Here is a 27805-nt window from a genome sequence, read left to right as displayed (position 1 = left end):
CCCGAAATTCCATCTTTAGGAATTTATTATAAGGAAATAAGAGATTCATATAAATGTATGTGTAGGTGTATATTTCTTATTCATTACAATGCCATTTATAATGTTAAAAAATGGGAAGCCTCTGAAATGGTTAGATTATGCTACTATATGACCAAGTACTATAAAACCATTATCAATCATGTTCTTTAAAATTTTCAGTATACTAAGAATGATTGACAAGTGATAAAAATCATGAGCTTTAGGATGTTTAAGGGTGTAAGGTATAAGAAAATGTTCAAATGCAGTAAACAAAAAAGTAGAGTGATACTTCTGAGTTTTTTAAAAAGGAAATCTTTATTTAAAAGTTAGGATATAAAATATGCTAACTGTGAGTAGTTAGATTATGGGTTATTTTTCAGTCATCTCATACACTATTTAATGTTTTCCGCATTTTCTACAATAAGCATGTACTGTGATGTTAATAATCATCCTAAAAACAACTTGCTTTCGTTTTAAAATTGTGTGAGAATTAATGATTGGGAGGATGAGGGAACAAGGATTTAAGTGATTTTTTTTTTTTTTTGTAAAGATTTTATTTATTTATCTGACAGAGAGAGAGACAGCCAGCGAGAGAGGGAACACAAGCAGGGGGAGTGGGAGAGGAAGAAGCAGGCTCCCAGCGAAGGAGCCTGATATGGGGCTCGATCCCAGAACACCGGGATCACGCCGTGAGCCGAAGGCAGACGCTTAACGACTGAGCCACCCAGGTGCCCCTAAGTGATTTTTAGTTCTTCTCTTGATCATGCCTCTATTCCATTTTTGCAGATTCTGTAGCTTGAGCTTTATCAGTATAAATCTAGTGAAAGAGACATTTATTCTCACATTAGATGAGTATTATGTATTCTAAACTTTTTTCTAAACTTAGACAATCTCCCATGTTTTATAGTTTAAAATTATGGGTTTCTATCAAGCACTTCTTTGTGCACTTGAAGAGATTGAATATTGCTTTCTTTCCTTTTTTCTGTTTCCCAGAACTTTTTGTTTTTTAAAGAAGTTTTGTCTTACTGTTACTGCCTACCTCCTTGTGGATGTAGATGTCCTTATGTTAAGAGAGAAGTCACAGGGGTGCCTGGGTGGCTCAGTCGTTAAGCGTCTGCCTTCGGCTCACGGCATGATCCCGGCGTTCTGGGATCGAGCCCCACATCAGGCTCCTCCGCTAGGAGCCTGCTTCTTCCTCTCCCACTCCCCCTGCTTTTGTTCCCTCTCTCGCTGGCTGTCTCTCTCTGTCAAATAAATAAATAAAATATTAAAAAAAAAAAAGAGAGAAGTCACAGTCTTAAGTTTTCTCAATAAAATATTATATTTGCTGTTTCTCTTCCTGGCGTCGTGAGCATATGGACCTAGTGCTCTTCAGGAACTCACTGTAGTGACTCAGCTTCACATTTTTTGCTATATATAGAACATGTTAGAAATCCAGCAGAGAAAGTTAATATTCAGAAGAAGAGACAAAGGAATGTTGTGGTTAATGAAAAAAAGAAATAGACACGTCCTCCGGGGAGGTGCCATTCATACCAGACCTCAGAGAATGACCTTAACTTGAGTAGTCTGATGTCTGTTCCTCAGCAGTTGTAGGTCCAGAAACTCATTTTGGTCAGGGAGGTGATTTCATGCTAAGCAAATTTACTGAAGACTCATTTGGAAAACAACATTAATTTCTTAATTTACATTAAATAATATCAAGCCATGATTGTTTGATGGCCCACATCACCCACATCATCATAGTAGGGCCACGTCTACTAAAGAGATGTGAACAGTTGGGTCTGCTGCTCTGAGTGTTTCCCTGAACACACTTGGGACAGTGGTACATTCTTCTTTGATCACTGCACTTAAGCTTTGTCAAGGGCTCTGTAGCTCTAGGCAAATTTCTTAACCTCCTGAATCTCAATTTTCTCATCATTAGAATGATAATAACTAGCTACCTCATAGGATTATTGCAGGAACTAAATAAGGTAATCTACATAAAGTGACCAGCACAATGCCTAGCTCCTAGTTGCCATTCAGTAATTGTTAAGACTTGCCTTTTTTTTTTTTTTTTTAAGATTTTATTTATTTATTCGACAGAGATAGAGACAGCCAGCGAGAGAAGGAACACAAGCAGGGGGAGCGGGAGAGGAAGAAGCAGGCTCATAGCGGAGGAGCCTGATGTGGGGCTCGATCCCATAACGCCGGGATCACGCCCTGAGCTGAAGGCAGACGCTTAACCGCTGTGCCACCCGGGCACCCCTAGACTTGCTGTCTTCTACTTCTGAATTTGAGTCCTGGCAGTTAAGAAAGGTAATCTTTTCTTGTTCCCTGCAGACATTGTTGGGAACTCTGATGTGCTTGGTGTTATAAAGGTACAAACATTACTTGATTTATAAGAATATTGTTTTGAGTGGTAGAATTTAATTCAATCTAGTGAAGAACTGTAATGAGTTTGCACGTAGCAGAGGTTATGTTCTACTGTGAGATCTAACCGTTTTGGTATCTTGAGACTACGGTAAGAATCATTCTTTTAAGGACTTCCGTAGTGTTTGCTTTTCTGATTTGGCATTTCTAAAACAGCTTGATATTTCTCGTAAAACAAAGTCCAGATAACAGATTTAATAAGCTGTTTTTACTCATAGCTGACAACTTAGTAAGCTTTATGCTCTATGATTCATATTTCTAATTTATTATATTCATAGATCGTGATGTTATAAAGGACTTGATCCAATTCCTTCTCTTTGAGATGAGCCGACTGAGACCCAGGGAACCAGACTGAAACTAAGCCAGACAGCTGATGTATCATAGGGGGTTCCTGGGACTGTGAGGTGCCAGTGCAGCTGGGCCCAGGACAGTAAGACCCTTGGTATAAGAGTTTCTGCTCTGGAGGAGACCAGGAGAGCAGCCAGCCCCTTCTTTTGGTGTCAACATCCTTTCTTCACATGGTTGTGAAAAGGCAGTATTGAATTCATGCAGTGAGTTTGCCGTAGCCCTGAATTGCAGATATCCTGAGTGAGTTTCTTCTAGAAGAAGCCCCTGGCCTGCGTTTCCTTCCATGCTTAGCCATATCCAAATCAGAGGCGAATGAGCAAATGTCCTTTGTGTGTGTGTCAAGTACCATGTTTGCTCACTAGGCACCATGGAGCAGTTGGGACTTAGCCAGGAGTTTTTCATGGCAGAGCTGAGGCAGGCCTCTGGCCCCAGCAAACTCTTCTCTTCACTGGATTCCAGGGCCTCCCTACATCAGCCAAATTTGTTTTCTCTTCTGAATTACCACTTGACTTGTATGGGAGACTTACTAAAGAATGTTTTGACATCTATTTAGATGTTATCTCTAATTGTTCTATATAGTACTTTCTTATTTACAGTTGTGGTGTCTAATTATCTCATGGGTCTGTATTGTCTGCTCGGCTAAGTCCTTGAGGACCTATACCATTGTGATCTCTTTTTGTATTACTCCGAGGAATTGAAATATTTTAAGCATTCTGTAATTAACTTGTCAATCAAAGGGTAAATATTTGTTGTCAGTTTTTTAATTGCACCAAACTGCATTTTAACATCCTTTCAGCTCTTGTAAGAACAAATTCATTTAAGTTGCCATTCCCCTATAAGCAATGCATCCCTTTATTTTTCTGGCTACTTTCAAATTTTTTCACTGTTTTTAGTTTTTATCACTTTGACTATGATGTGTCTAAGCATGGATTTCTCAGGGGTTTATTCTCTTTAGGTTCTCTGAGCTTCTCAAATGTGTACATACATTGTGTCTTTTACCAAGTTTGTAAAGTTTTCAGCCTTTATTTTCTCAAATATTTTTCTGTACTACACTGTCACTCTCCTTTTAGGATGCCAGTGATGCTAATGTTAGGCCTTTTGGTATCCTAAAGGTCCTTGGTGCTCTGTTCATTTTTTTGGTTTGTTTTGTTGTGCAGACTAAATATTTTTTATCAGTCTGTCTTCAAGTTCACTGGCTTTCTTTTGTCATCTCTGTTTTACTTATTAAGCCCATCCAGTGAATTATTTCAGTTATTCTATTTTTCAGTTCTAAAATTTCTATTTGATTCAGTTTTTTTGCTGAGAACTTCTATTCATTTCAAGAGTGTTCTCCCTTCTTGGAGCATTTTTATATTAATGTTTTAAAGTCTTTGTCAGATAATTCCAACATTTGGTGTCATCTCAATATCAGTGTCTGTTTATTGTCCCATGCAAGTTGAGATGTTCCTACGTAATTTTGGATTGCATTCTTCAGTATTATAAGGCAGTGGGTCTCGTTTAAATTCTATGTTCATTTTGTTTTTTAGTATGCAGTCACCCTTCTTGGGTTCGGCATACAAGTTGCAGCCAGCTTTCTGTGGGTTGTGATTTCAGTGTTAGTTCCGTTTTCAAAGCCTACAGTGATTTGCTGTTTGGATCTGTTCTGTGCATACTGCCCATTGGCCAGTTGGAGATAGGTGACTTTCTATCTCTGTTCAGTTCTCAAAGGTTCTGGTTTGTGTTTAGGATGAGATCCATGCCATGTTCTGCTCTGGAGTGAGCCCGGGAGGTCATAATCAACCTTATGGAGTTGGTTTTCTGAGTTCCACGCATTAAGCAATTTCCCTTATGCTTCCTACTTCCCTGGGGGCTCCCCTCTTTGGTCCTCTAGCCAGAAAGCTTTGTCCACTCTGCTAACTTCTTGCATTTGCACCCACATCCAGGGACAAGTGGTGGGAGCACAGATGGGGGGGGTGGGAGGGAGGTTTGCAACACCCTCTTGAAACCACAGCTTCTGGGATAGGAGACTTTCCTCAGACTTTTAGGGTACGAATGGGCCCCCTGCTGTTACTGCCAGGAGATCCCTTTCCCTGCTCAGCCAGAAATAGAGGGTTTTTCCTGGAACACTGCCTATGTTGATGCCACTTCCAGGTTTCCCCCAGTCTAGGCAACAGGAGTGGGGGGGGCGGTGCGGGGGCAGTAAACCCACACTGCTTCTATGATGCTTTGGATTCTGGTCTTCTTCCTCAGTCTGGCTGCTATGATTTATTTTTCACATTCTTTATATAGCTGCTCCATTCATTGTATTTTGATTTTATAGCTGTATTCTTAGGAGAGACAGGGTGTGATGTGTTTTTTCTCCATCTTAGCCAGCACTTGCAAGTGTGTACTATTAAGTATGGCATTCATTTATTCAGCCAACATAGGTAGTTATCATTTGAGTCCTCACCATATGCTGGGCACTTTAAATATATTATTTGCTTAATTTTCTGGTAATTCTCTGCCTTTTAGACATGGGAAAATTGAGGGGTAAAACTTTTAAACTATGTCCAGAGAACAAAGATACTAAGTGACAGGCTGGGATTTGAACACAGGCACTCTGACCCCAAGGTGTGGTCCCAGTACCAACAGCATCAGGATCGCTTGAGAAGTTTTTAGAAATGCAAAATCTCTAACCCCACCTCAGACCTACTGAATCAGAATTCTAAGAGTGGAGCCCAGTAGCTTGTTTTGATACGCCTGGGTTGTCCTGGTGCATGCTAAATGTGAGCACTAGTTCTCTGTGCTGTCGGACTCACAGGCACTGAGTATGTTCCAGTTTCATAGCCAAACTTGAGTATACGAAGCTGATGTAACTTTTCACCATTGTTTGAGACATACAGTAGTATGCTGAAAAAGAACAAATTTTAGTTTTTTACTAAAATCACCAATATATAGCTTCGAGATTATACTTTTCTATATTATCAAGGAAGCAGTAGTTAAAAAGTAAGTACTATGAATTTTAAGATTTTAAACGTATGTGTGTACATGTGTGTGCATGTGTATGTAAAGAAATCAGCTTAGATGGGGTTTTGGCCAATAAATCACTGGTAATTACTATGCTATATAGTATTCTATATTTTAAATTTTAGTATATAGTACTGCTGTTTGTCCTAAATTTCAAGGTAACTTTTGATATGGGCTTAGATTAAGATTGGATTAGATAAAATGGCCCGTATTTGGAGGATAGGCCCTATTTTGTGTAATTTTATCTTTTTCACAAGAGAGATTAAATATGTAACTAAGTTAAATTTACATACTCTTGTAAGACATCTTTTTTTTAAAGATTTTATTTATTTATTTGACAGAGAAGGAGCACACAAGCAGGGGGAGCGGCAGGGAGAGGGAGAGAGAAAAGCAGACTCCCCGCTTGCAGGGAGCCCTGCGGGGCTGGATCCCAGGGCCCTGGGATCATGACCTGAGCTGAAGGCAGATGCTTAACTGACTGAACCACCCAGGCGCCCCTCTTGTAAATCTTATATAAATTTATCAGTCACCAAAAAAATCCATAAGACCACATCTCCAGAATCTGTTTTTTAAATTAATCGATAATCTACATGTAGATTAGTTGGTTGGTTATGAAGCATTGTCTTTGCAATAAACTTTTGAGTTAGAAACACTGTTTGAATCCCATCTCTCCACTTACTAATAGGGTGGCTGGGGTTTGGAGCAGAGCAGATATTACTTTTCCATCGCAGAAAGTTAGCATTATTTATATTAGATCTTAAGTCTTGTTACCCTATGGTGTCTACATTAGGAGGACACCTAGTAACAGCTGGGTACTATTTAGGGAATGTTGGTATTAAGGTGAAGAGGGCCCTATTGAAAGCTTACTGTCTTTAAACAGGAAAACATTTGTTATGCGAAACAATGATTGCTATGATAAAGACTTGTACAGACTCTGGGTGTGTTGTGTTGGAGCCAAACTGGACATGAGAGCCCAGCTGTTAGTATTTGGAATCATCTGTGGTGGTGCTCCATATGCAGTCAGTCCTGCTAGCATGGGACACGTGCATTCCTAAAAATCACCAAGCTTAGGGGAAAATGGAGCATAACACTCAAAAACTTCTCAGTAACACATTTCTTTTAAAACAAAGTAGGAACTGAATAAAAAGGACAGCAGAGTTTTACATGTTAAAATGATTGAGAAAAACATAATAATAAATATTGTGCTTTACCGTGAAAAAGACTTGAAGTCTGCCTTTGAAAGTGGGCATAGGAAAGTTTGCCTCTTGTGAGTTATTGTGAATTGGTAGAAATAGGTGTCTGAAGTCTGAGGGCAGGTTACCACCAGATGTGGACAGGGACGGCCCGGGCACAGGAGGCCGCCTGAGGCAGCTGGGAGATGTGGGAGGTGCGTGGGCAGGGCTGGGTGCAGCTGGGTGCAGTGCTCTGCATTCATCTAGCATTTCGTGGCACACAAGCAAATGGGATTCATATTGTGCTTATGTTGTTCCCTAATGTAACAAGCACACAGACACGAATTTGAGTTTTCAAAGCAAATGTTATAGCAGAAGTGACTGTATCAGGGCTTTTTTCCCCTTCTGAGAGCTAGTTTATCAGTACCAGGGAGAAGGAGCTCTTCGGGTCACCTGGAGGAGTCTTGGAGGACTTGATGGGAAGATGGCCGTTGAACTGAGACCTGAGGAATGAGTGTAGTGGTTTACCAGGTGTAGTAAAAGTAGGGAGAGGGCATTCCAGGCAAGGGGAATAGCAACATGAAAAAGCGTGCAAATGGAAGCCTGATGTGTTCAGGAAACTCAAACATAGTTCAGTATTAAAAGTGGGTTAGAACTTGGAATGGAGAGGAAAAGGAAACACTATCATTGAAATGTAGTATCTAAAAGGTAGGGGCCAGATTCTCAGTGGCCCCATACTTCCCTTGAAAGAATTTGCATTTTATCCCTCAGTAGGGTAGAGAACACTGAAACATTTTGGACAGAGAATTGTATTTTCTGAGACTGCTTTATATGGCGTTCCCTGGTGAGTGTGGAGGGCAGATTGAAGGACACCCAGCTGGAGTCCGGGACTCTAGTGAGGTGAGGAGGAGCCAGAGTGGATCTTTCATGGAGCTTGACTCATTTAAGAATATTACAAAAGCTGTAGGTGCTTAATAACAACTGTGCCCTTTGTGTGTTCCTGGAAGTCACTATTACTATACTCCCATTTCTTGAGTTTAAGGACTAGGGCCATAGAGTCTTCTCTGTGGTAATGAATCAGGTGACTGTATAACCAGCTTTCACAATAACTAGTTTCACTATTAGCCTTATTTTTCCAATGTTTAAAAATGGTGTGGTGTCTCATCATTGGAGAAGCTTTTTTATTGTAATGTGCTTTCATTGAGAAATAATTACTTGGGTCAAAGATCTCTCTTTGCCCACTGGATTCCTATTTTTGCCCCAATTATTTTATTATATAGAATAATCATTTTAAGGGATGAATAAATATCACGAGAAATTCAGGGGTTAATAAGTGCTATAACTGCATTCTTTCAAACAAAAGTTAGACATAAATGATACGAATTATAAGTCTTAATTGAGAAAGCCATCTCCCCCACCTTTAAAAAATTAAATCCTTTTTCTTAATGTTCCTTAGCAAGTGTTTTGATGCCTGTTATCAGAGTAGGATTTTGATAAAACTCATAATCTGATTGAAGGTAGCAAAGACCCTTTGTATAACAAATTGAAAACAAGAATATCAGGATAAGACATTAAAAAAAAAAACATGCCCTACGCTTGTCTAGTTAATAAACTCTGGTATCCCACACAGTCTTGTATGATCCGCATACAGTAAATATTTGTTAAAAGGCTAAAATGCAGTACATAAATATAGGGAGAGCTAAAGACAAAAATAATGGAAACATTGTAAGACCTTTTTTTTTTTTTTTGAATTTTCTGATCTTTGAAACTTTGGAGAATATAACTAATATAATTAATGGATTTTGGATTCACCTGATACTTCTATGAGGTAATAGTTGCTGTATTTAATTTTTTTTGATGAAGCATTGGTGGTTGTTTTTTAAATTATAAAACTAAAAATTTAGAACAATAATACATGATTTTTGCAGAAATGTAGAATACTACTTGGTTGAATAAAAATTCAAATTCTTAATAACCTTAAGGAGCGCTGATTTTTTTTTCTCCCTCATATTTATAACTCTTCTTTGATAGGAAAAGGTATGTGATCATCAAATAACCAAATTCCTTCCATAGACTAGTGCTCTTTGGCTGTTACTAATTATGATAGCCACTTGTGAAAGGAAACCATGGGTATATGATATAACAAAAATAAAATATTATTATCAGATGCTCAGAGTAACAGTATAATTCATTGACCTCAGTTCACTGAGGTGGAGGTGGGTATTCTTATCTTTACGTGGTCCACGCATTGCCAAATTATATATTTGTTCCCTCTTTTCTATATTGTCCATAAATTCTTCTCCCTACACTCTCTCAGGAGTCCTAATCTTTTCCTTGTGCCAGGTATTACTTTTTTCTAGTCCTCAACATTTACAGAAATACCGGTGTGCCTTTCTCTTACAGAAATAAGATTTTCTTTTCCTGCCTAACCCCTGTCCTCACCATACTGTTATCCATACAGTTGTGATTGTTTTTTGACTGAGCCGTTTGGCTCTTCCAGAATATGCAGAGAATCGTCTATGAAGTCATAGTCATTTAATGTGGCCAAGTACAGGAATAAAAGTACTTTTTTTAGCATGGCATGTAATACCCTTTAAATTCTATTTTTTCCCAGCTTTTCAGGTTGCTTGTTCTTTTCCTTCATTCCACCTGCCTTATACTTTAGCGTCTGAACCACTCCTCTTCCTCTGGAAGGCTAGACCTTTTCCTGCGTCTGTGCCTTTGCATGATCTGTGCTTGGAATGTCTTTCTCCACTTGGGTAGGTGACGTCATTCTTCAAAACCTACTCAAAGTCACCTCCTCTGCCAGGCCTTCCCTGATCCCCTGCATTAGCTGGGATTAGGCACAGTGGCGAGTAACAGAACCTCCAAAATAACAGGCCTAAAAACAGGAGAGAATTTCTTTCCTATAACAGTTTAGAATTTGCAGGGTAGGGCTGAAATGACTGCTCTTCTCCACAAAGTCATTAAGGAAGCAATTTCCAGCTCAGGGCTTCAGTCTTTCAGGTTTGACCCTTGTCCTCATGGTCCAAAATTGAGGGATCTGTTTTAAGCAGCCTGACGTAGGGAGGAACAAAAAGGGACTAAGGGTGTATGTGAGCTATCTCTTAAAAGTTTCCATGGGTCTCACACACTGTGTATCTGCTTGTACTTCTTTGACACAAAGGAAGGCTGACAAATATAGTCTTTATTCTTGGTGGCTTTTATTCTGGAAGAAGGGGAGAACCAGTATGGGGTACAACTAGCAGTGTGCCACACTTCCCCAGCTAGCAGTGGTTGCTTTGTGTTCCCAGCGGCACTGATGAGAATTAATTAGAATTTAGGTTGTGTTGTAATTTGTTTGTCTTCTCCACCAGATTGTGGACTTCTCAGATTGAGTGTGTTTATCCTTCTCTTTCTGTCTCTCTCTCTCTCTCTCTCTCAATCTCAATCGCCAGCACTTTACATAAAGTTTAGCACATAGCCCACCTTCATAAAGTGTTGAATGAATGGGTAGGCATTCGGGAAGATTACAGCAGAATTATCAGAGATGTAGCAGCCAGTGATATTTAAATACCCATGTGAACAGGGAAATTGCCTATGTAGACCTTAATTTCTTAGACTTAATTTTTTTTTTCCATTTTCTCCATTACATGGAGAGAAGGACACTGCCAATAGTAGAGGGCATGGCTTCTCTTTTTCAGTAATGCCTCTGAACTGACTGACCACACAGAACACAAAGTGACTTAAAAGGGTATATATCCTTCTCTGTGTTATACAGGTTTTTTAAACTGTGGTAAAATACACAATGAAAGCTAACCGTTTAAACCATTTTTAGATACACAATTCTGTAGCACTAAGTACATCCACATTGTCGTGCAGCCATCATCATCTGTCACCCAAACTTCTCTATCTTCCCCAACTGAAACTGTCCCCATGAAACACTGACTCCATGTTTTCCTCTCTGTCCAGCCCTGGCAGCCACCCTTCTGCTTGCTGTCTCTGTGAAGTTGACTCCTCTGGGAACCTCAGATATGTGGGGTCATGTAACATTCATCCATCGTGACTGGCTTCTTTCACTTAGCAGAATGTCTTCAAGGTTCATCTATGTTGAAACCTGTGTCAGAATTTCTTTATAAGGCTGAATATATTTCATCTATATGTACCACCTTTTATTTATCTTTTCATTTGTTGATGGATGCTTGGGTTGCTGTCTTACACTTTTTTTGTGAGAGTATAACTTGTGAGTCCCTATCATTTTTAAATATGGAGACTTTAGGGGTACCTGGCTGGCTCAGTCAGAGAAGCATGCAACTCTTGATCTCAGGGTCATGAGTTTGAGCCCAACATTGAGTGTAGAGATTATTTAAAATAAATTAATTAATTTTAAAAATAAAATATGGGGGGCGCACCTGAGTGGCTCAGTTGGTTAAGTGTCCGACTCTGATTGCAGCTCTGGTCTGATCTCAGGATTGTGAGATGGAGTCCCACACTGGACTCTGCGTTGGGCGTGAAGCCTGCCTAAGATTCTCTTTCCCTTTCCCTCTTCCTCCCGCAAATTAAAATAAAATATGGAGATTTTACTGTCATTGGACAATGAGAAAGAAATTATAAATTATGCTGTAGCTTCGTGGTTTTGCTTTTATGAAATTCTCTAGCATTGAGGAGGAAAGGGTAATGAGTGGGTAGACTAAGGAAAATTAGCTCCATTCCTATCACCTGACCCCCTTTGTTAGTAGGTGGAAATTTAGTTTAGTGACAATAATGATTGGATATTTGATTGCCAATAGTATGACTGATGTCTAGAAAATTCTGGGTTTTGGCCTCTATTCCACTGGGCACATAGTCCAAATTAGCAATCTAGTTCTTTTACTAAAATTCTCAGATCAAGCTTTCAAATAATGTAAGTAGAGTACATGTCCAGTGGTTTAAACAGAATCTCACACACTTTCCTGTTGCTGCTGATTATTGGGTCAGTTTGGCAAAATGGTGAGTCAGACTTGACTAGCCAACTCACAGGCCAGCGGTTGATTTTCCTCAATTACTTGAGCCAAGACCCAAGCACCAAAATAGAACAGAGCACCTTGGTTCTGATACCTTTCTGTCTTTTCCAAAAACATCTGGCTGTTACTTCCCATGCCTCCCGTAAGTGTTTTGAGTGACAAGAAGCAGCACAAGATGTCCTTGTTTTTAAATCTTATGGTACCATTGTAGAGACGAGATTAACCTGCCTGCAATCATCTGAGCAGGAAAGAACACATTGTGATGGTAGCAGTAAACCCTTTTTGAGAAATTAGAGCTTGGTTTAGACATTAAACATGGGATTGAATGGTGAAGGACAGGGTAGTGAAGCGGTTTCAGAGGAAGGAGACTTCAGTGGGGGTAAAACGGGGCCTAATGATGGATGGCAGTGAGTGAAAATCAGGTATGAGGTGCTGCATGTGACTGCTGATTATTCCTGAAAGGAAAGGAGTCTGGCAGTGTTCTGAATCTAGGAAGAGAAGAGAGACTGAGGTGTTGTCAAACTCTAAAGTATAGTAGAAATCTGGACAGGGATCCTGGCAGTGAAAGAGGAGAGGGAAATCTGAGAGCCGTTCTGGAAAAAGAAACTGTTGAGTTGGGTAATGTTAAATATAAGGGTCAATATAAACCCCCATTAAATATAAGGATGTTTTCTGTAGAAAACAGGTACTGATATCCCAATTTGGGGAGAAATCTTAAGGTCAATTTAGATACAGTAAATCTGAGGTATGATTGGGAATAGCCAAATTGAGACAGACTTCTTAAGCTATTAGGATTGAAAAGTGGGTGGAGTGTGTGGCCTGAAGTATGCTCCCCACACAGCCAGCTATGCTTGAGGAGGAAAGAATCAGTCCTAGAAATACCTATCACTGTAAAGGCAAGAGCATATGTTCTCATAGCTTCTACATAGATGTAAAAACTCTTAAAATCAAATACAGTTTTTTCCCATTAGCTTAATTTCAACCAAAGGGACTAAGTTAAGTTAGTTCAGTAGATGACATTCATAAATTACATCCGGGAAACTGAAGTTCTCCCACACTGTTAAATAAGAAAGCGGAATCCAGATTGCTTACACGGCTAGTGAAATGCAGAATAGGGGCAAGAACTTCGATTCTTTCATAAAGAACAACATCTTAGAATAAATAGATATACCAAGGAGAGTTATGTTCTAAATATTTTGAGTTATTGAATTAACATTTAACATGTAGTTTAACTTCATAACATTGGAAGTAATCTGCCAGTATGGAATTGAATGTTTCATGTTTTTCTTTAGTGGAACATTTTGTTGGATCTGCTGTGCCAAATGTTTATGGCTTTCTCTCTCAGAATGGCTCTTTGTGTATATAGCAAAACATATATAACCATATGGAGTCAAGTCAGAAAAAACTTGGCAAAGGAGTGTTTCTCTTATAATTAGATTAGAAATTGTCTTAAAATGTATGTTACAGTACCGATAAAGGTAATCCAATCAGGGAAGTGATCAGTATAGAGGAGGACTATTATTTGGGTTTCACAATAAATTCCTGAGGTGATTGTTGGTAACACTTTGCTAGTTGCCTGCAACAAATATTGCTTTCTGCTTTCTTTGTTTTCTCTTGTGTATGCTTCCTTTTTGCTCTTTATTTTCCCTTTTTATGGTGAAATGTAACATACACATATATTGAACAATGAATGAAATATAAAGGTGCAGTTTAATGAGTAATTATAAAGCACACCACCCAGATTAAGAAACCGAACACTGCCAGTATACCAGAAGCCTGCTGTGTGCCCCAATCAAACCCCAGCTGTCTCTACCCCATCCCATCCCCACAAGTTACCAGATTCTTACTTTGGTGATAATCCTTTTTTCTTTCTCTTTAAAGTTTACCGCCTATGTGTACATCTCTAAATGATGTCGTTTACTTTTGCCTTTTTCTACACATATATGCAGACATATGTATATATGTCAATATGTAGTCTTTTTTTGTCTGACTTAATTCTTGTGCCATTCGTCCATGTGTTATATATATGACATTTTTATTTCTCTAATCCGTTGTACCCATTCTGTTCCACCACATGAATATGCCATGCAAACCCCTGTCTGGGGTGGACAGACTTGTTAGGAACCTATATCCTGGATATCCTACCCACCGGGCCTTTTTTCTCTTGCTTCTCTCTGGGCTAAAACCTTCCCTACGGTCCCCTGGGGGGTGGAATTAGAGCTTAGGTTTTGTTACAGTTTACCTTTACCTGAGGTGGTCTTTGTGGTCCCAGTTGAATGTGGGAAAGAGTTCCTTGTACTCTCCATCTTTTGAGGAATTTTTGCATTGACATTTGTTCCCCTCAGTGAGGCCATTGAAACCAAAGACCTAATTTGCATGTTTGTTGTTGTTGTTGTTTCTTTTTTTGGATTTTACTTATTTATTTGAGAGAGAGAGTGAGTGAGCACAAGGGGGGGGGAGGGGCCGAGGGAAAAGCAGATTCCCTGATGATCAGGGAGCCCGATGAGGTACTCGATCCCAGGACCCCAGTATCATAACCTGAGCTGAAGGCAGAAACTTAACTGACTGAGCCATCCATGTGCCCTAATTTGCTGTGTTCTATCTGCAAGTGACCTCAGGGCCAATGTCTTCGGGAGTGGGGGGCTCCTGTTACCTCTCTGGGGTCCCAGTTGACCATAGAATTTGTCTGGCAGTTTCCCACCATGTTGTCTACTTTCTGTTTTAAGATGTTTTTGTTTTTTTGTGTTTTGTGTGTGTGTGTGTGTGTGTGTGTGTGTGTGTGTGTGTGTGTATCTAGGAATTTTTAATTGTTTTCAGCAGGAGGGTTTGTCAGAAAAATCTTAGTCTGTCATTACTAGTTATGGTATCCTCTTGATTTTTTTTTTTCCTACTTAGCCTCCTATTTCCTCTTTTTTCTTCAGCCTCCATGTTAATGACTTTCACAAAGATTCATATATTAAGTATCTAATACATACCAAGCATGACACAAAGGAAAGTCCCTGCTTTCTTGAAACTAATGTTGTAGTGGATCCTGGATTGTGAGCAAAGTTGCAGCGCTATAGGACAGCATTTTCCAAACTGATCCACAGATTACTAGTGTCTGTGAAATCTTAATGAGGTTGCCTTTGTCAAGTAAGTCTGGGTAGTAATGCCCATGAGGGTCTCTTCTCTCAGAGGGCTTAGGCATTACCTTATTTAACTGCAAACTTTATCTGTAGAATACCTCTAAGTATTTTGTAGCATATAAATATTCCAGGGAACATGATGTATGAAACTCTGGAGTAGGATTCTGGAGTAGTAGTAAACATCTCCATATTATTATGTGTTGTCATAGAGCAATTTCAGCTCCTGCTATTCCCCCAGTCATGTCTAAAGGGAACATATGCAGAGGGAGTAAACCGAGGCAGCTATGCTTTACATTATAAACGACCTTCGCTTACTCGGCTGTAGGTGCTTGGACCGGTGCAGGTGTCAAATCAAAGGCGCCAGTCATAGGTCATAGGTCAGCCACTGGCCAACCAGGTGCACTAGCACAGAGTACTGGCCAGATAGGAACAAGCAGAACCAGCCGGGTTCCCACAGGTCTCGTTGGCCGGTTAAAGAGATCTAGCTCTTGCTGCTTTTGATTTTCTGTCTGGATATACTCAGGATAGACAAGTAGCGGGAGTGGTGGTTACGTAAGGATACACATGATGATGTGGATCACAGAACTTACAAAAAGTCACAGATTTTGCAGTTAAGCAGTGAAAGGGAGCAGAGTTTGAAAAATCAAGAGGAGGAGATAGGAGGGACCTGTGATGCACCAAGAATTAGCCAAAGGTATGACCAAGTGACAGCTTTGGGGTTAAAAAAAATTAGAGTATAGGAGCACAGAGACCAGCTGGTGGCTGGAGGCAAAGCAAATACCAGAAGCCTGGTACCCGGGGACTTGCTGAATCATAGCAATGGCAGGAGTGCTAGAACAAGGACCCACAAACTCCCGGTGCATGGTCCCCTAGGGCAACCTTGGGACGAGGCCACAGTCTCCGTTCCAGTGTCTTTGAGGCCTACTCAACTTGTGTTACTGATTTTGTTCTTGGATTTCTTTGAGAAGTCCGATTTCCCTTATCCTCAGATTCATGCTTAGAACCAGTCATTGTCCCCACCCTTGCCCAACTTCTTTTGCCAGCCTGAGTGAATGTCAGTACTCTGCAACCAGAAGAGACTGATACATAAGGAAAGAGGTGAATTCATAGCAGAATGCTACTTTTTTGATTAACAACTAGAAAATGTTTTTATGGCAACAGAATATGCAGCCTTCCTACCACTGCTTATTCCCATCTTTTGATTACATTTTGGAAACTCAGCTTCTAAGCTCAGCTGTGCTAAAAGTGGTACTTTACATGGCATCACATAATCTATTTCTGTTGGTTATCCAAAAATAGTATCTTCATATAAAAAAAAATGCACATTACTTATTATCAGTACTCCTTTGGAAAGGGTATTTTATATTTCCCAATCCAGTGTTACTTACTACTGATCCCTACTACTGTTTGAGAAAATCAGGCTGCCTTTGTGGAGATCTCTGTATTATATTCCTTTCTTCATTGATTTGGTTCACCCACCCCTCTCACCCCACTGTGTCTTTGTGTGCCTTTTTCCTTCCTCACTCTTACCCTACCTTTTCTTTAAAAGTGAGTTTTTAATACTTCGTTATTTATTTCTTCTACATTTTACACATAATTTTGGGTTTATAATATGAAATCAGATTGGTCTTTTTCAAGATCTATTTCCTTTTTGAATAGCACTTTTTTCCAACTAGGGAATTAATACATTTGAATGTAATGTTTTAGAAAATGTAGAAAAAGGAAAAAAATGAAATTATAATAATCAAAAACCACCCATGATAACCACAGTAGTATCTCCTATCCATAATCTTTTTATTAAATATGTTTATATGTGTATGTGTATGTTGAGGTCAATTTAGATGTAGTTTTATATCCATATTCTATTTAATATCATGAACATTTACAGAATATTAAATATTCCAGAGACATCGTCTTTAATGTCTGTTATTTCAGCATATGAAAGTATCACAATTCTGTTAACTAAAAAATACAGTTATTGCCAGTTTTTTACTAAGATAATACTATGAGGACTATCTCATATATAAATCTCTGTCCTTATCTGACTATTTTCTTGGAATATATTTCTTTTTTTTTTTTTTTTTTTTTAAAGATTTTATTTATTTATTTATTTGACAGAGATAGAGACAGCCAGCGAGAGAGGGAACACAAGCAGGGGGAGTGGGAGAGGAAGAAGCAGGCTCATAGCAGAGGAGCCTGATGTGGGACTCGATCCCATAACGCCAGGATCACGCCCTGAGCCAAAGGCAGACGCTTAACCGCCGTGCCACCCAGGCGCCCCGGAATATATTTCTAATTGTGAAAACTTTGGTCTAAAGGTACAGTATATCATTTGTCCTTTAATTTTGTTTATGGCATATTTTTTGACATCCAGAGTTTAAAGTTTTATGTCATTAATTTTTTTTTTTTTTATTTCCTTTTGGTTTCTTTCTTCAGCGTTTTGTTTAAATAGGCTTTCCCGTCTCCTCTTTGAGAGGTCATATGGTTCCTTTTATTTACTACTTTTTTTTTATGGTGGGCTTATCTATTTTTACAATCCATTGAAATTCTTACCCATTTCTCTTACAGGAACATTTGAGATTACTAAATTTTAGACCCAGAGGTATAGTTTTCAAGTTTTAGAAAATTTGTTAACTGTATTTTTATTCCTATCTACTTCCAAACAGAAAAAAAAAAAGATGTTTAGCATGGGTGCCTGGTTGGCTCAGTTGGTTAAGCGTCTGCCTTCACCTTGGGTCATGGTCCTGAGTCCTGGGATCAAGCCCCACATCGGGCTCACTGCTCAGTAGGGAGTCTGCTTCTCCTTCTCCCTCTCTCTCTCCCTCTGCTGCTCCCCCTGCTTGTGCTCTCTCTCTGTCTCTCTCTGTGTCAAATAAATAAATAAAATCTTTTTTAAAAAGATGATTAGCAATAAACCTATACTTGGACATTTAGTATAATGATACTTGATCTAGACTTACATAAGGGAGTGGGAGAGGGATCTCCAAGTCTATCACAGATTTATAAACAAAGGTCTTCCATTTGGGTTTCCTGTTGGTAATAGCAGAAAACACGAGGAGCACTATGACTTATGTTTTTCAATGTCTGCTTAAAGGAAGCATATTGATTTTTTTAAAGAGAGAAATCTTGGCAGTAAATCCAAAAAGGAGTTTTTTGTGTGGGTCTTTATGTAAGAGATGATATCTATGATACCATTTTTTAGAACATGAAATAATACAGGCCATTTATTTATAAATTCTTTTTTTTTTAAGTTTATGTTTTTTAGTAATCTCTACACCCATCGTGGGGCTCAAACTCACAACCCCAAGATCAAGAATCACACGCTCTTCTGACTGAGTCAGTCAGGCGCTCCATTTTATAAATTCTTAATAAAAGTTGAGGGCATAATATTAAGCTGTCATTCCAGTAAAGTATATCTGTAGGGAGTCAGAGTAATGCAGACCACGTACCTGAAGTAATTTGATCAGGTACAGAGCATAGAAAATCTTTGTGGATGGTTAGATATTCCTTAAACTAGCTCTCTTAACATAATAATCAAGATTTCTAAAAATCAGATTTTGATTTACGTGTATTTACAATTAGCAGTTGGAAATAGCAGTTGTGGAATGGTTCATCTACTATAGATCCAAGTATTTAACTGGCAAGTTTGACGTTTTATTGGGGAAATTAGAGTCTATTATTATTTGACAAGGTGGAGAATTCTCTCATATAAGTGGGTTTTCAGGATTACTTGCAAGCAGTAACAGACTATTTTTACCTGCCATACCTCAAACAATTACAATGTGAACTATTTAAGTAAATAGTAAATCTTAATCCATTTCAAATCTGACAGTGTCTAAGAAAGTTTTGAGTTTTCATGAAGTAGTTTTTCCTTCGTTATCAAAGAATATGAGAATTACCTATTTTAAACTGCTCAGTTCATCTTTGAAACTATTTAAGCTTACTTTTCTCTATTTGTAAAAAGAACCCCCATTTTAAGCTATGTTTGTGGGAAGTAACCGTTCCTTAAGCTGTGTAGGAAGGTTTTTATAGGCGGAGACCAGGCTTGTGTGTGGGGAGGGGGGTGTTGTATTGACAGAACAGTATGCCTTTTATTAGGTATTTTTGCAGCTGGCACTGACTCGTATTTAAACTGAGTATTAAATCAGCACCTGACTGGAGCACGACTTAGCTGTAGAGTATGAGACTATTTAGATAACCCAGTATGTTGGATGTTAGGGTTCTACTTTAACTGGACAGTAGTGTGACCAGGAGTCAGAACTGTAACTGCTGTACTACTGCTAGGTCTTAAATAACGTGACTCTGTTTGTGGAATGCTATGCTTATTTTTTTTACATTCTAACACTAAAAAAAAGAAAAAAAAATCACAGCGCCTTGAGGTTAGTTCAATTGCTTGTAGAGGAAAGACTACCTGGGCTGGCCAGAGACAGAGGGTTGCTTATCCTCCTTAACATCGCCCATGAAAGACTCCTCACAAATCTCTTCTGGTGGTTTATTTACATTTTTAACTATTTGCAATATTAATTTTTTTCCCTAAGAGTTTCTAAGGAATTCTCCTTTTTTAGAGAAAGATTCTTTATACACATAAAAGCAACCATTTGGTCACCTTTTTTCTCCAAGTGATATAATTTCAGGTATGTAAGTTACCGTTATATTCCTAAGTTATGATACTGAGAACCATTGTTTTGTTGCTCCTTTTGTGCATAGTTTTTAAAGCGTGGAGGAAGTAGCCAGGCATCGAGTCCCTTGACTTTTTTCTTAGCTGCTTGCAATCATGGGTTCAATATTATGGAAGATGTTCCAGAGGGCAGTGAGTGGAGGAAGGTAGGCTATGCTCGGCAGCTGTTACAACTCAGACATGCAAATGATGCTGAAGCCTGAACATGGGAGGGGAGTGGAGATAGAAGGCATGGACCTGGTGCGGCTATGGGCTGGACTGTAGACCTCATTCTTCTAGTTCACCGCTCCCTAGGGGAAATACACAGGCAGGACGTCCAGCATAATTTCCTCCTTCCATTTTTCATCTCATCCTTTTGAAGCATATAGAAGTTAGAACTTTGGCTAAAGGAATTATTTCACAGAAATATCAATCAGTCTGTTTTCTTGACCTTTAAGGTCATTTTCTTTGTCGCAAGACATTTAATTTCAGTTTCCAGTGTTTGTGGTTAGTATATAGATCTGTGATTTGATTTGTGTATTGATCTTGTGTCCTGTGACCCTGCTGAGAACGTGTGTTAGTTCTAGGGTGTTCCATTTTTCCTTCCTTCCTTCCTTCCTTCCTTCCTTCCTTCCTTCCTTCCTTCCTCTTTTAAGATTCCTTAGTGTTTTCTATATGGGCAATCATGGTCCTTTGAGAATGGACAGTTTTACTTCTTCCTTTCCAATTAGTATGCATTTATTTCTTCTTCTTGCTTTATTATGCTGGCCGTTGCTTCTCCTTTGACCCTGAGCTCTCGCTCTGGCCACCAGTGATTAGAAATCACAGTTGCTAGACAGGCTGACTTCTGCCTGGAATCCTTGCCTGGGTTGGTGCTTTCCTGTGCAAAGATTTTTAATTACAGATTCCAAGTTTTTAAGAGTTATGGGCTATTAATTTTTTAATTTCTCTTTGAGTCAGTTTAGGAAATTTATATTTTTCAAAAAATCTAGCCATTTCTTTTAAGTTTTTTAATTTATTGGCTTAAAGTTGTTCATATCTTTTAAATCTTTATTTTATATCTCTATTTTTTCCCTTTTTTGTGTCTTACAATATATATCCCTGTAGTTTGTGACCCTAGAGTATTGTGCTTTCTCAGGGTTTTGGTCTTCTCTTGGTCTGGTCAGTATGCAGGCACACAGGACCTCTCTTCTCTCGAACCCCAGCCCCATTTCTAACTTGCAGTTTCTATGCTGCCGTGCATTTGGTGTCCAGAGACTATATTGTTTGTTTAAACTGTGGGTTGGCTTAGAGTAAATATGGGTAGAGCAAGGGCTTTAAGTATTCTTATCTGAGAACTTGAACTTTATTATGATGTCTTCCACATGTGGTATCAGTAAATGTTAAAATGAGTATTTTTTTTTATCATTTTTCAGCTTACTCATTTCTGAGCTCTTGATAGGTGAGGTTTTATTTCAATTCTGTTAATGAGCTAAAGGTTTTTTAATTGTCCTATTTTTTAAGATAAAATTGTATGTCACGTGGTAAAACGTAGCACAAAACTGGGGTATATTACTTGGAGTTCCTAGTCTATAATTTTGGTCAAAATGTTCCTTTTGACGTTAGTTTTCTTACATGATTAAAAGGTATCCTCATTTGCCTTTACTTATCCCAAGACCCCTCCCAAATACCTTTCTAAAAAATAGACTAATTTCAAAATGTTTAAATTTTCTTTTTTTTTTTTTTAAGCTGGTAGAGAATCTAGATCAAAAACACTGAGGCTATCCTCATTATGTTTGTTTTCTCTCTTTCTTTCTTGGATTCATTACGAGCTCTCAAATTATTTGAAGACCCTTCGTTTTCTACAGGCCTAAAATTTGGCATAGAAGAGAATAGTGCCCTTTAAGTTTATACAAGGAGGATAAATGTATTCTGAGTGGTTTTAGATTAAAAAAAAATGAAAGGATAAAAGTAAAGTGTGTTTTCCAAAAAATCATATTTTAGTCCTTAGAGTCTTTTAATTTCTGATGAGACTAAACTGCAGGGTTTGTAAAAACGGTTGCCCCTCCTAGAGAAGGAAGTGGCCCAGATTACAATTGCTCACTTACCATTAGTAACTAATATTCTTTGTAAATTATTAGCGGGATCACACTGAGCTCATTGTTAAGCACTTCCGCAGATCAGAGATACTTTTCAGGGTTAGGGCTAGCTGGTGTAGTCTCTTGCTCCACTCAGTTCCTCAGCTGAGAGTTGTTTTGCTTTGTCGGTTTTTGTCTGTAGCTACCTTTTGACGTTAAGGGCGTTGCGGAGCAGCGGCGTTGATGCCCTTCTGTAGAGCTAATCACACACGGTTATAGTGCTTAGGGAAGGTGCCCGGTTTGCCTTGAAAGGAGAGAGATAAAGGCAAGACTAACTCACCAATCATCTCTCCCTAGACATAAAAAACAGCTTTGCTTTTTGCTACTATCACCAACATGTACCTTCTCCTGCCTTGGATTAGTTGTAAAACAGAAGCTACCATTTTTGAGCCCCTATGATATACTCGGCTGTACTTACCTTATATCATGTTATCCTCTTAGAAACCCTTGTAAGAGAAGGTAATTGTTCCTATTTTTAGCTGGAAATGCTGAGACTTAGATTTCACACAGCTAGCAGAGTGCTTGAATTTGATTTTCAGGCTCTCTGAAGCTAAAGCATATGTTCCTTGTGTTCCACCACAGTCTGCCAATAATGCTAGCCAGATATGAAACGTTTCAGTGAATGGTATATTTGTTAGTTTATTACATAAGATACTTTCTCCATAGAAAATAAAGTATAACTTATTAGGATTTTATGCTTCTCTAGTGTACAGTATCTATATGGTAAAATTTAAATTGTGGCATTCTTTGTAGACTAAAAAGGAATTTTGGAGCAAAAAAAAAAAAGAATGAGGCCTGTGTTCCTGGGCCTTGCCCAGCACTATACAGATTAACTATGCTTCGTTGAGGCTGTAGATGAACTTCAGCTTCAGCTGCTACGGAACATTGAAATCCCTGTAGTGTTTCCGAGGAAATCATACAGAAGTTTAAATGGTTAATAGAATTTGCATTCTGACAGATATTACACATCAGAAGATACTGACATTTTGTCATGACCCAGAACTGAATGGGATAATTATTTTTTAAAAGAAAGAACAGCTAAAGCTTTTGCTAGATACTACTGGTAACATTTTTGAAGCCTCCTGTCTTTTGAGTGTGTCCTATGCCAAAGGCTTTAATAGATGCAGTTTCGAATCCTCATGCCCAACCCAAGAGGTGGGTGTTGTTATCCTCGTCTTACCAAGAGGGAAATTTGGTTCAGAAATTCATCCAAATATGAATACGTCCAAGTTCACAGCGTTGTGAAGTGGTAAAGGTGGAAAGGAACCTCCTGTCCTCCCCCATTCCCCCTTAGACTATCTCATGCCTGTGCCCTTGCCAGTGGAAGCAAAAGGCAGGCAGTGTCTCTGCAAGTGGTTTGGTTTAAGAATCGATTTTGACAGCCTGGAGCGCCCTCCTACCCTGGAAGTTAGAATTGTGTGAGTAAAATTTGAGAAACAGAGATGCAAATTTTATTTACTAGTTTCTTGTTAGTAGAAATAGCCCTTAAATTATCTTTTGGGGGAAGGTATTGATGCAGTCTAACGCTGTGACTGGGTTCTTAATTTGATGTCCCCTTTTTCTTTTTTTAAATGAACTATTGTATTTCTCTTAATATGCAGGAAAAAGTATAAGAACTTCTTAAGCTTCATCCCTTGAAATTAGACATGTGGTTTCAAACACATTCTTTTTTTTTTTTTTAAGATTTTGTTTATCCATTTATTTGAGATAGAGAGAACCCGAGGTGGGGGGAGGGGCAGAGGGAGAGGAAGGAGCAGGCTCCCTGCTGAGCAGGGAGCCCCACGTGGGACTCAATCCCAGAGCCCCTGGGATCATGACCAAAGCTGAAGGCAGATGCTTCACCGACTAAGCCACCCAGGTGCCCCCAAACACATTAACTGACCTTTACTAATATTCTCATTAAGAACTAGAACTTATTTACCTAGATCCATTAGTTTTAATAATGTCAGAACATTTCGGAGTAGCATACAAGCCTACACAAAGGGTTAGGACTCTCATAGTAGATAGGCATAGGATAGACAGCAGAACATTTCACAGCAAGCAGGTGAATATGGCTTTTACTGTACATTCTTTTGGTCAGAGTATTGTTTCACTCATTACAACTGAAATGGAGCAGCTAGTAATTTTCTTTTGAGTATGTATGTGCTAGCTTTGTCAACTTTTAGTATCAGTTCCATCCTTTTCTTGCTCTATAATAGTTATAAAAATATAGAAATGATGTATTCCTTGAGGTTTTAAAAGAGCTTTGTAATGACACTTCTTGGACTTAAAGCTATTAGTACACAGTTGTAAGCTGTATTCCACAAGAGAGAGAAAACCTGAACAGTCTGATAATAATGGAAGGAACTCCACCTCCAGGATATTACTAATCTGTCAGTTGTATTAATTTCTACATCTATAAAATTGAGAGCATATTTACTCACGGGGTTGTCGGGAGAAGTAAAATTTTTGTATCAGTGCCCAGCACGTGGTTAGCATTCAATAATGGAAATCATATCCTCAGCCGTCAGTGTCATCATCATTATTATTATTTTCAGCTTTCCAGATGTTTGCCTGTTGTTGGTTTTGGTGTGTATGGGTGTTTTTTTAATGTTTGTTTTATTGCTTACTTCAAAGACTCTTGGATTTGTCAGTTTAAAAAACGTAGCTGCCAGACATTTTTCTCTTTTACTTGTCTGATCCTATCTCTGACATAGCTAATTTAAAAAAAATACATTTTTGAAGAAATGAGAAGAGATATAGCCACAAACACGGAGAAGATTTTTTTAATTGTAAAATAATCTTATGTACAGCTTCTTGCATAAAAGAAAACACATACTAGGGCACCTGGGTGGCTCAGTCCGTTAAGTGTCTTCTGCATTTGGCTCAGGTCATGATCCCAGGGCCCTGGGATCAAGTCCCACATCGGACTCTTACTCAGTGGGGAGTCTGATTCTCCCTCTCCCTCTGCCCTTCCCCACTGTTCGTGCGCTCTTGCTCTGTCTCTCAGATAAATAAAATCTTAAAAAAACAAGAGAGAGAGAACACATACTAACAGAGGTAACAGTGGTTATCTCTGGGGGGTGGAACTTCAGGTGAGGTTAGACTTTTTTCAGTAGTTTATGTAGTGTTTTAATTCTTCTGTATGTATGTGTTTCATTTTTACAAGAAATAGTTTGTACTTTTTTCACTGTTATTCTCTAGGAACCATCCATATACCTTTATCATTACATACTTAAGATGATCTTCTTAGATTGTTGTTTCCCTAAATTGTTCCATAGAATGAATGACTATTAGTTTTAGTAAATATAATATCAAAAGTGTTACAATGTATTGTATCAGAAGTTGGCAAACAATGACCTAGGGGCCAGATCTGGCTTGCCACTTGTTTTTGTACAGCACATGAGGTAAGGATGAATTTTACATTTTTAAATGATTGAAAAAAAAATCAGAAGAAAGAAATTTTGTAACAAGTGAAAATTGCATGAAATTTGAATTTCACTAACCACAAATAAAGTTTTATTGACAAGTAGTCATACTTACTCGTGTACTTATTTTCTGTGGCTGTGTGTTCAGGCCATAATGGCAGAGTTCAGTAGTTGCCATAGAGAACAAATGGCCTGGAAAGCCTAAAACACTTAACTTGTTATATGTCCCTTCTCCGAAAAAGATTGCTGACCCCTGTACTACATTGGAGAAATCTGTTTAAAATTTTGTTCTGTTGTTGGGTTTTCGTGTTGTTGTTATTGTTGTTGTTTTAACTTTGCCTGCTTTGGGGTAGCCATCTAGTCTAGAATATGTAATTGCCAAATTAAGAGCATTTTGATAAATATCACCAAATTGACATGCAGAAAAAAATCCCCAATATATGAATGTGCTGTTTTCTAAATGGCCTATACTTTTTAATTTTGGATCCCTCTTTTACTTAAGAGTTACAAGCTTTATATTTTCCTAGTGGTTGTTTTGTTTACTTTTGGTTATTAATTCCCATTGTGGTCAAAATGTGGCCAGCATAATTTAGATTTTTCTTATTATGCAATGTATCATGCACAGGAAAGAATGAATAAAATGGAAGTGTAGTCTAAAGAACAGTTAATAAGTAAAGCCACGTACCCATCACCCAGGCTAGAAATAGAAAATTACTAGTGTTTTATTTTTTTATTTTTATTTATTCTTTTATTTTTTTTTTAAGTAGGCTCCATGCCCAACACAGGATTTTGAACTCACGACCCTGAGATCAAGAGTTGCATACTCTACCTACTGAGGCAGCCAGGTGCACTACCCCCTCAGTGTTTTAGAAGCTTCCCGAGTGCCTCTTCCTAATTCTGTATCCTTCCCCTCAATAGGAAGCCATTTCCTTGGTTTTTACATTTTTTTGTCTTTTTTTAAATTATGTTATCTTGGTTACCATGCAGTACTTCATTAGTTTTTGATACAGTGTTCCATGCTTCATTATTTGCATATAACACCCAGATTTTAATTATATATCCATGTATGCCTAAATACAGGGGTTTGCCTGATTAAAAGGTAAATTGATTCAGGGGTGCCTGGGTGGCTCAGTCAGTTAAGCATCTGACTCCATTCAGGTCATGATCTCAGGGTCATGGAATCGAGCCCCGCATGGGGCTTCCTGCTCAGTGAGGGGGTCTGCTTCTCTCTCTCTCTCTCTCCTCCTCTGCCTCTCCCCCTGCTCGTGCTCTCTTTCTCGAAAATAAATAAAATCCTTATTTTTAAAGGTAAATTGATTCATAATGTAGGTATCGTCTGTATCGTTTCTTTCTCTAAGCATTTAGTTTTTGAGATTCACATATAGATGCAAACAGCTGTAGTTGATCATATCTACTATATAGTAATCCATTATATGAATCTACACTGATGGACCAATGAGGCTTCACTTAGATATCTCAATGATAGTCTCAACTGCAGCGTTTCCTAAGCTGAAATAATTACTCTCTCCAGTCCCTCACTTTGCAGACTGCTCTGTCTGTTGTGTTTCCTGTTTCTGAAATAGCATTTCCCCAAGCCAGACACTTGGGAGGGTTTTTTGGTTTTTTTTTTTTTTTTTTGACACCTGTCTCTTCTTCATTCCCCATTTCCAGTCAATCATTAATCCTGTTGATTTGACTTCTTAACATTCCATATCCATCTTTACTTTCACTATCCAGTTGAGCTCTTACATATATGCTGCAATAGTCCTCAGTGCAGCGTTAACATTCTGTCCTGTTCTCTGATCATGGATTCCAAAGCTTACCTCTTTAGCCTCCCCTATGCACTGTTCCATTCACTTGCTAGTCTCTGCGCATTTAGCCATTATTCAGGCCATGCGCACTCCTGCTTTGGGACGTTTGCAAATGCTGTTTCCTCTGCCTGTAGAACACAGTCCTAATTCATCCTTCAGGACAGAATTCTGAAATATCACCTCCTCAGAGAGAGGTCGTCTTTGCTCACCATCCCTTAAACTAGGTCATATCTCCGTACTTTTAGGACTTTGTACTACACCCTGCTGGCACTACTATAAATTTTAATTAAATGGTTAATGAAGAAGACCTCTTATCTGATTCAGTCAAGACCAGTAGTCTGCAAAGTCTAGTAAAGCAAGAAGACATAAAAAGGGATATAAACCTTAAATATTTTACGCTAATTTCAAGAAAAAGACTGCTTGTTCGTTTGTCAGATTTTTTTATGAAGAAGGCAAGATCTTTTCTTTAAGAGTAGGTTCACTAGTTGCAGTTCCATATTGCTTTCCTTGTAGAAACCATACCCACAATATATCATCTAAGATTTCCATTTTGGGTTCTTTCAGTAGAACAAAAATTCAGACTCTTATGATGCATTCTGACTTTAGAATTCCTTGTACTATTCCTTGCAATATTCTAATTTTTTTTTTTTTACTATTTTCTTGCTTATACCTAATTCAACAATGGTATCTCCCCTTTTTTTTCTCATATTTTACTTTAGTTTTTATTAACGTATGCTGTTTCAGAGTCATTCAACTCAGTCTTCATACTCCTCC

The 27805-nt window shown here is 38.5% G+C and overlaps 1 protein-coding gene across 5 annotated transcripts in view; it reads left to right on the top strand.

The window, feature by feature from the left end:
• The window catches only part of SOCS5 (suppressor of cytokine signaling 5), a 56207-nt gene that overhangs the window by 16266 nt on the left and 12136 nt on the right, over window positions 1–27805 (top strand). Inside the window, exon 1 of one of the 5 annotated variants that reach the window (XM_008699832.1) lies at window positions 2195–2313. The exons of 3 other annotated variants lie outside the window; for them this stretch is intronic. The gene's annotated coding sequence lies outside the window, so the exon portion shown is untranslated. Of the gene's footprint in view, window positions 1–2194; window positions 2314–17252; window positions 17358–27805 lie in introns of those variants that run through there. One more of the 5 variants, XM_040623511.1, reaches the window with a different exon arrangement.

The sequence above is a fragment of the Ursus maritimus genome, unplaced genomic scaffold, assembly GCF_017311325.1.
Source record: "Ursus maritimus isolate PB19 unplaced genomic scaffold, ASM1731132v1 scaffold_6, whole genome shotgun sequence".
Taxonomy (NCBI): Eukaryota; Metazoa; Chordata; class Mammalia; order Carnivora; family Ursidae; genus Ursus; species Ursus maritimus.
Note: the sequence above shows the minus strand (reverse complement) of the source record. Positions and strands in the feature narration are given on the sequence as shown.